At 39.7% G+C, this 7,801-nt stretch overlaps 1 pseudogene; it reads right to left on the minus strand.

The window, feature by feature from the left end:
- Nucleotides 1-1,902: 1,902 nt before the first annotated feature.
- On the minus strand, nucleotides 1,903-3,226 carry LOC148655596 (uncharacterized; annotated as a pseudogene).
- Nucleotides 3,227-7,801: the final 4,575 nt, after the last annotated feature.

The raw sequence follows: 7,801 nt of genomic DNA on the forward strand, positions 1-7,801 counted from the left end.
TTGAGGTCTCACTTTAGTTCTTATCAGTCACAATTATAGGCTACTGGTCTGTCTATGTGCTAATGTAAGGGAGAAATAATCAACATGTGCTCTCAACCAAATTATGTTATACTGTAGTTTCTCCGCATCTTGACACAAATCAATGAGAAATTTGGGAAATGGTAAAGTAAAGGAAGTTGCATGGAATGTTTTAATGGCTGGAAGCTCCCATGTAAATGAACATTTAGTTTATTTTGTTTAAACTACTCATTTTAGTATTCATTCAACAGTTTCGTTCAATGTGGAAGTTAAAAAATATCATTATTAAAATTATTTAGGATTAGAGAAACTCTGATATCTCCCCGATTGCACCAATGTAATACCTATCCAAGCAATTGGAGCTGTATTACTTGTTTCTAAGGAACAAGTAATACGTTTATTCCATGCTGAAAAAAAAAAGAAAACACAACGTTTCACCTTTGGAGCCTTCTTCGGGTGTAAGAAAGATAGGACAGTCAGCACAGATAATATAGGATGGGAAAACACAAGCCAGGAGAGAGGAGGAGGTGGGAGCAGGGGAGAGAAAGAGTGGCCAATCGGGTTGTGCAAGGTCGAGAGAGGTGAGGAGAGGTGTGAAACGAAACCTACAAATGAAGAGAGAGAATTAGAAGCAAACAAGTCTGTCGTTGAGAGAAGGGGGAAGGTGTGAACCAAGTTTCCGTATAATTTTAGTTTCTGATGTCTTTCTGCTACAGGAGTTAAGAAACCCTACTTTGAGAATGCAGATGGAGAGATCAGTGTGATCATGGCCGTCAGAGGTGAAATGAGAAACTATGGCCTTGGAGAAATCTTTCATCTTCACAGCCCTAACATGTTCTCTGAAGCGCTCTCCGAGTCTCCTTCCTGTTTCCCCAATGTAGATGGCTGGGCATTTACTGGAAGAGATACAGTAAAAAAGGTTGCTGGAGGTACAAGATGTAATCTGAGTGATCCGGAATTGTCCTGAGGGGCCTTGAATGAGAGCAGTGTTAGGTATGTACTCGCAGGTGAGACAGCGAGCTCTGTTGCAGGGGAAAGTGTGGATCATTGTTGAGGGTAGTCAAGGGAGCTGTGAACAAGGCTACGGAGATTAGGTGGTCTGCAATATGAGATGATAGGGCTGTCAGGAAAGCCTCAATAGAGGGATCATCCTGTAGGACAGGAAAGTGGTCGTTAATGGTGCTGGGGAAAGAGAGTGTGTTAGGGTGGTAGGGAAGCACCAAAGGAATGTTCCTGATCGAGTTGATGGTCTGAGGGCTGTTTTTGGCTCGGGTGTGGGCCCTGTCAATTACACGGGTGGGGTATCCTCTGCTGATGAAAAAAGAGAGCATTTTGAGTGCTTGGTTCTGGAAATCGATGTCATCACTGCAGAGTCATCGTAGCCGAAGGAACTGTGAAAAAAGGAGAGAGTTTTTAGTGTGTTTGGGGTGAAATGAGCTGTACAGAAGATAGCTGTTTGAATCTGTGGGTTTGTAATAGATTGAAGTAGAGAGTCGGGGATGGTTAATGGATAGGTTTATGTCTAGAAAGAGAAGAGTAGCGGAGGATATGTTAACTGTATATTTGAGGGACGGGTGGAAGTTGCTGAAGTGAGGCAGAAAGTGCTCTAGCTGGTCATTAGAGCATGTGGCGGCACCGACACAGTCATCAGTGTAGGAAGTGTAGGAAGCGAGGAAGCGTTCTTCTACCCAGCAGACAAAAATATTGGCATAGCTGGGTCCCATTCTGGTGCCCATGGCGACTCCACTAACTTGCTGGTAAAAAAGGATATTGAAAGAGAATGCATTAAGTGTGAGTACCAATTCTGCAAGGCATACAAGGATGTGGGTGGGTGGATCATGCACTGTGTGTTTGTCCAGCTTGTGCTTGAGGGATGTAAGACCATCATTGTGAGGGATGAAGGTGTAGAGAGATGTGATGGAGGGCATGGTTGGTGTCCTTGATAGATAAAGGAAGACCTTCAACCAGCGGTCTCATAAGGCTGTCGAGAAAGGCCGAGATGTGAGTAGTTGAACAGTTGCATGCTGAGATGATGGGGTATCCAGGGGTATCGGGTTTGTGGGTTTTGGGGAGGAGGTAACATTGGGATACCTGGGGATGTTCAACGATGAGCCGGTGCTCTTCTGGGGGAGCTCCTTGCTGCTGAGAAGAAGTGAGATGGTGGATACCACTTCCTTTTGGTAGTCAGTGATAGGATCCTGTTGGAGAGGAAAGTAATCGGAAGTGTTGGTTAGTTGTCTAGAGGCTTCATTAATATATAGGTCCTTTCGCCACGCCACACCAGCGACTTCTTTGTCAGCTGGTTTGATGGCAATCTCTCTATTGCGAAGAGATTGGAGTGCCTGAGTTTCTCCTTGGGTGGGGTTAGACCTGTGTTTACTGGGTATAGAAAGGGTCTTGGGAGCTTGATTGATGCATTGGTTAATGAAGTAATCGACTGGTGGAAAATGGCCAGAGGGGGGAGTCCGACAGCTCTGTTTAGATTAATATTGTTAATGGCATCAATAACTGGGTTGTTGTCACCTGCCTGTGAGGAGGAGTCATCAGAAAAATGTGCTCTGAGACGAATCCTACAGTAAAAGCAGTTGAGATCGACTTGGGTTTGGGGCATGTCCAGCCTCTTGGGGACTGGTACAAAACTGAGGCCTCTGCTGAGAAGAGATTGTTCATCCTGTGAGAGGGAAAGGTCAGAGGTTATAGTAATGACAAGGTTAGGATTGGTGAAGGTGGTAGGGGTGTTGGTGGTTTTGTTCTGTAGAACATGATTGAGTTTTTTATCCTTCTCTGAAGTGAGGAACTGGTAGAGTTGGGAGTTGAGGGATCTAATGAGGCTAGTCATAAAGGGAAGATGATGTGGAGCTGTAAAAATTCCTTGGCTTCTTTGATGTTGTCGTCAGAGAGGGTAAACTGTTGTTTGAGGGAGACAATGGTAGAAAGCATTAGTTTCCTAGAAAATCGTTGTAGAAGCCTCTGAGTGGAAGTGTCAAGAGTCAAAAGAAGAAGTGTTAAATTTCAGGCTAAATCCTTCAGGAATTATATCATAATGACGACACCCGTAAAGGAATAGGGGGTAGTTAGAAAGTCCGGTCTTGGAACAGATCGCTATGAAGAGATGGAATGCTGGTTCAGTGAAAGAAGGGGGCAAGTGGCCCAGGGAAGTCGAGAAGGAACGACGAAGAGATCTAGAAAAAGATTTAGAGGAAGGCATAATGGGTCACAACAGAAGTAGGTTGAAGTAGTTGAGGTGGGTAGCTGTGTCTGCATGCATAGGCTGCAAAGGACTTGTTTCGTACTTGTTTCTAGCTGACCAATATCATACTTAAAGAGCACCAGCTGTAGGAAAGGTAGTACAAAACAATGTGAATTAGCACCTCCCCCTTGAGTAAAACAATCACTGAACATTACATGCATACAACAATATCCTAAACACAAACTATGTTTTACTGTAGTTCAATAATCTCTAGAGTGAAATATGTTAGGTCTCACACACAGGTGGAAACACAGCAATGACTTCTCCATTACTTTGACATTCTTTTAAATATGACATGTTCCTCAGAAAACGAATGCATAAACATGGTTAATTTCTTAATTTAAACTAATTTTTCAGAGTAAAGAGCTATCATTTCTGGCTGCATTTTTAACATACATATTAAGGTGAATAAATCTGCAACACGTGGCCATCAACCAAATTTACAGTACTGTATGTCTGCCACCTTATATATATAAAAACAAATTACTCAGACCTTGGCTAAATAAACTGTGGTCTGTAATTTTTTTAAGATACCATTTTTCATTTTTGACCTGCAGGATGAAAAAGAAAATACACCATAAAGCACAAAGAAATTTTAGTTGACTCTAACACTTGAATTATTATTGGCTTCCCCTGGGGTCCATACTGAGAACCAAGACTTTATTTTAAAAAGTTCCCCAGAGTAACACCCTGACCAGCAGCTCAAGGCAAAGTACATTTATGGATACTTCAGTAGGTTTTATCTGAAAACACACATAAAATATAAGACAAGATGTATATATTTTAGCTACTATTTTTTAAGGATAAATCAATGTATGACACTTCAATGTTCTTGAAAACAGTACAGTAAAGTATTCAAAGCTAATCTTTAGGGATTTTCAGTGACAATCCTAACCTTGTTCACAAATTGCTGCCAGACTGCTATGCAACCTTAGAAATCTCTTCTAGCATACTGTACTTGTTTGTCTGCAGTATTCCTGTAAAGCAGACAGTATTTTCTAATTCCATACACTGCTAAAGCCACATTTCACAGCAAGTAAGGTGATACATGTGGGAAAAAACATCTGATTTACATAAGTCTGGAACATTTTGGTAATGGCAATTATGGGTTAATATTTAGATGTTAAAAAGGAACAGTAATACAGAAAGAGATCAACATTGTATATAATATATAAACACATGTGAAAATAATGGTGAAATGGTGAAAGAACCCTTGTGTGTGTTCTGTACAAATGGCTGCCGCAAATGTGGAGTAGTTTAGGTATAGCTCTGGCATTGATTCCAGAAGGGTGTTCAGTGAGGGTATAATTTCCTTAGCTGTTTTTGCTCATTATCTTTTATCAGTATAGTACCAATAAAGTAGAAAGGCCTCTAATGAAAAATAAAGAAAAAAAATCTAAAATACCGCCACGTCACACATTTTAAAGGTTAAGGCAGAGGCTGCCACTGATTTAAATTGTAATTTTGGACAAGCTTGCATTAAACAGTTGCCACTGGAGAACAAATCAGAGGGCCAACAGGTGTGACTTCTGCCCAACCACAAAAGGGAGCCAATCTTTTCATTAACTCTGTCTCTCAGGCGTAAAGGGCTAATCAACAGCTGCTGATCACCTGAATCTTAACCCCTAGGGCCATCTGTTTTTCTTTCAAGAGAAATGGAATGCCTTTCAGGCAACAGTTCCACAAATAATATTTTATAACCAGACATTAAGAAATTCTTAATTAAGAAAACTCCAGGTTTCGGAAAGAGGCAGCAATATTGTTAATGGATATAAAAAGAGGAGAAACCTCTTTAGCTTTCAGAACTGCTATACAGTGCCCAAATAAACGGGAAGACTAATTACTAGATTAAATTAAACTCTGTGTATTGCTTTCTATAGTTACTGTATATTCCTGTGAATATTTAGAAGTACTCAGAAGTGGTGTTCTGAATCTTCTCACACTCTAGAAATGCCAGAGCTTCAAAAAGGAAGATAATGTTCTTCTAGTTCTCCTTAAGAACCACATTCTTGTCCCAATTTAAAAAGACTGAGAAACTGAAGAAAGTTTATTTTAGGGCCAGAAACACAAAAATCTGGTTAGACTGGACTCAATACGCATGTTATAGAATAAGACATCCAACCTATCTATCTGCTGTCCATTATTGCATATATAGGTAGATAATGGTGACAACAACTGCTCCTGTATAGAGCTTCTTATCCCAAAGGATCACAAAATACTATTCCAATACTATTCCATTCAGCACTGATGCGCACTGAGGTGCACATCTGATACCTGGGACATCTGTAGCCATTATATGACAGAGGCTTCATTTCACAACAGAACAGGTGGAGACAAGAGAGTGAGAGGTTACTTTCCAGTCACATTAATGGGGACATTCAGGCAGGAGAGATGGTGCAAACTCAGTATGGAATTGAGTCAGGACCCCATAAAGAATGCCATAATGGTGAAGTCTCAGTCTAATAGTTATCTAGGTCTTTGTGATTGTCTTTGTGCGTTAAATCATTGTGAAACTCTTGGGAACAAACCTGAGATGGTTTAACTGTACATTTATGTAGTGTAACTATTAAAAGTAAAGTTTTGGGGAATACTTCTGTTCACAACAACAACAATAATAATAATAATAATAATAATAATAATAATAATAATAATAATAATAATAATAATAAGATCCTTACACTTTCTGGACACTCCACTCAAAGCACTATAGAGATAATGGGTACTGCTCGCCACCACCAATGAGTGGATGATTACATTTCATTCAAAGGACAGCACCTTTTTTACAGTATAGTCTCCTCAGCAACTACACTGGGGCATAAAGACCCACACAGACCACAAAGTGAGCAACCCCTACTTTTTATAAGCATTTCATTGCATTTGTGCATATGACAAATAAACTGAACGAAACCACTTCCAGCAGCAACCATAGTTTTTTTTCCCAGGAGGTCTCACATCTAGGTACTGACCAGGCTCACACCTGCTGAGCTTCAGTGGGATGTCAATTGTGATTTGCAGCGTGATATAGCTGCTGGCATATTTAGTTGAAGGTCATTGTTAATGCTGTTTAATTTAAAGCATCAAATTGTAGAGCACATGTGAAATGTATTTTTGTTTCATTTTCCCTGGTGAGGCCATGTGAAGAGCAAGGCATGGCCCTAATATCATAAGAAAAAAATAATAGTACAACATGAATAGGCTGTGCTCCGAGTATTGTTGCTGGAAAATTTTAATCTTTAACAGTTATTGTTCTGGCCTTCTGAGTGTTTTAATACGTATAATAATAATTACTTACACTTATATAGACCTTTTCTGGACACTCCACTCAAAGCGCTTTACAGGTAATCGGGGATCTCCTCTACCACCACCAGTGTGCAGCCCCACCTGGATTTAATGTTTTGCTAAACACAGCTACATCTCTGGTTGTTTCTGCATGTTCTGGAAGCAGAAATGTTCCACATATGGGCTGTTACTTTATGAAAATCCCCCCTCTGTTAAAACCTCTTGTCACTTTTACTGCTTTCTTGTTAGATTAGTCTGGGTATTTCACACTGCATAACAAGGTCAAATCAAAACAAATGCCGTCATTCTGCATGTTGTTTTCATTGTCAGAGAGGGTGGTTTTCACAGGTCTTTGGGAATGTCCTATTATGTGAATCACACCTGGAGATCAGAAAGATTGACCCTTTGACATGCAATTTCTCAACATCCTGTGTGAAAAGAAACAAGTGGCACTAAGGAGAAAAGAGTAACCTCTTAGGGGCAGGTGAAGGTTCATATTTCCCTGACAACACCATTTTTCATGTTTTATCAATGAAAAAAGTATAAAGCCAATATGATCAAGCATGAAACAGGTTTGGTTCTAGTTAATTCTGAAAGCATACTATCAGTATCAGTATCAATTTTGAAACTGTCAAAAGATACAGAAGAAAATTATTTTTTTATCATTGAGAATGTGGAAAATATCTACCTTTAAAACATTTCAATACCTTTTTGCAGATACAATCAGATACTACTTCTGCTGCTTTAAAACATTAAAATACACATGATTGAAAACTTTTTAAGGTTAAATTGTTTATGCTCATACTGTAGGTTTCCTACTCAAACTTCAGTGTTTTGGTGTTGATGGTGCTGAAATTGAGCTTTGAATTAAGTTAGAAACATTGGTGTTATTTTTGATCCAATGCTATCACTTGAAGCGTGTGTTGGGAGATGTACTAAGGTATATATCTTCCATGTGCCTAACAATACAGACCTCTGGTTGTGGTATCTTCTAAGGTGCTAAACAGACTTCAATATGTCCAGAATTCAGACATTCATGTATAAAGAACTCTGTGCTCTGTATCAACATCTCTGCAAACTCCTCAATGTGTAATTTGAAAACTTGTACTTTTCCTGTTCATTCAAATACATATATGATACAGTATATAAGGCAAGTGTCACGCCCAACATCCCTCCCTAGAGGGCGCTCCACCACTCCCATTATTATTCCTGTAATTGTTGTTAATTCCCCAGGTGCACCTTGTTATGTGTATC

The sequence above is a fragment of the Lepisosteus platostomus genome, chromosome 8, assembly GCF_059453375.1.
Source record: "Lepisosteus platostomus isolate fLepPlt1 chromosome 8, fLepPlt1.hap1, whole genome shotgun sequence".
Taxonomy (NCBI): Eukaryota; Metazoa; Chordata; class Actinopteri; order Semionotiformes; family Lepisosteidae; genus Lepisosteus; species Lepisosteus platostomus.